Below are 1,745 nucleotides of genomic sequence, written 5' to 3'. Positions count from 1 at the left end.
CCAGGTGGTCAAGTCGTTCAGAGTCAATGCTTTCACCGCCAAGGCCCGGGATTGATGATAAACTGTCAACTAAACAGAACATTTTACTGAGCGTGTAATCAGTTTCTGGAGGTGAAAGTATCTGAAAGCAAAGGAAGAGTACATCATTTACTGCAGAAGGTAGAATGACTGTGTGACGATGTCTGTAGCGACAGTGACCTGGAATGAAGCAATGGAGACAGTAATGATGATCAACGAGATACAAATCTCTGAAATCACGGCAGAGCTGTGATCAGCTAGTGTTGTTCAGCAGAATTCCCACAAGAAGCTATAGAAGAGGCAGAGGTTACGAATGATCTGTCAATGTGGTGAGCTCCAGTGAAATTTAGTGGGGTAGAATGCATTATTATTCATTTTGACAGGAGGAAGCAGCAAGGGGAATGTAATGAAAAGTTGCCGGGGACAATTGACCGGATTGTGCAAGTGGGTTTATTTTGTTTCTTCAGGTAGTTTAAACTGGCACAATGATCAATCCTGTTTTCGATCTGGAGGTAATTTCAGCCCCTCCTCAGTCATGTGCTGGTCGGCAGCAATAAAATAAACATTCCCTGACCGGGAATCGAACCCGGGCCGCGGCGGTGAAAGCGCCAAATCCTAACCACTAGACCACCAGGGAAATTGCAAGCAAACATTTTAATCTGACCGATACATTTCAGCGTTTTTCAAATACTCGAGAAAGGTTTGGGGGGAAAAAAACCTCATGTCGAACACGAATGACTGCTTCAGTCAACAGCAAATTACTGCAGATTCTGGAACTTAAAAGAAAAACTTAAATGCTCGAAAATCTCAACAGGCATGACGGCATCTCTGGAGAGAGAATAGAGCCAACATTTCAAATCTGTATGGTCAGTCATCAAAGCTGAAGACAGGAAAAGATGGCGAGATTTATACTTTAAGTGTGGGAGATGCGGGGGGTGAGGGTGGGAGCCGTTGGTAAGAGTTGACAAAGTTGTGATAGAAAAAAACCAAACGGAATGTAAATTGTCGGCGGGAAAAGCAAAATACTGCGGATGCTGGAATCTGGAACAAAAACAGAAAATGCTGGAACATCTCAGCATCAATGGAGAGAGAAAAAAGCCAACGTTTCGAGTCTGGATGGCGCTTCGCCAGAGGTCTGTGGATCCTCAGTTAATGAGGATATTGAAGTTCCAGATGGAGATATTTTTGGAACCTAAGGGAATGAAGGGCCATCATGATAGGGTTGGAAATTGGTGTTGAGTCCTGGGATTCGTCATAATCTCCTTAAATTGTGGAGGAGACTCCATGGGACATGTGAGCCTATCCCACTCCATTAATTCTGTTCCCTGCAGCACCAGATCTGACAGCGATCACTTCCGCCAGAACCGTTGGTGAGTGCTCTGAGGCATTGAATCCGAGGCAATAGCATTTGTGGGGGAAAGTGATCAAATGCCACAAATTTCAGGTGTTCAGTTGATCTGTTTTAAACGTCATGAATACTGTTTCTCGAACATTTTATTACGAAACTTTACTACAGTGGGAAGTATCATTATTCATTATGACAGGAGGAACACGCAGAGGCAATGTAATATCAATTGCTGTGGGCAAAAGATGGGCTTCTGGAGCCAGTCTCGTTGCTCTCCAGCAAACCGGATCTTCTTGCCCTCAGGCCATCTCCGTGTTTCTATAGTGCGGTGGTTATCACATGAGCCAGGTTAATTCTGTAAATATCTGGTCAGAATGATGGG

General features: G+C 44.2%; 1 non-coding gene across 1 annotated transcript; it reads right to left on the bottom strand.

The window, feature by feature from the left end:
- Positions 1–583: 583 nt before the first annotated feature.
- trnae-uuc (transfer RNA glutamic acid (anticodon UUC)) lies at positions 584–655 on the bottom strand. Its single transcript has one exon. It is a non-coding gene; the product is annotated as a tRNA-Glu (tRNA).
- Between the last annotated feature and the right edge of the window lie 1,090 nt (positions 656–1,745).

This window comes from Mustelus asterias, unplaced genomic scaffold, assembly GCF_964213995.1.
Source record: "Mustelus asterias unplaced genomic scaffold, sMusAst1.hap1.1 HAP1_SCAFFOLD_43, whole genome shotgun sequence".
Taxonomy (NCBI): Eukaryota; Metazoa; Chordata; class Chondrichthyes; order Carcharhiniformes; family Triakidae; genus Mustelus; species Mustelus asterias.
The sequence above is the reverse complement of the archived record's forward strand: the minus strand, read 5'-3'. Positions and strand labels throughout refer to the sequence as shown.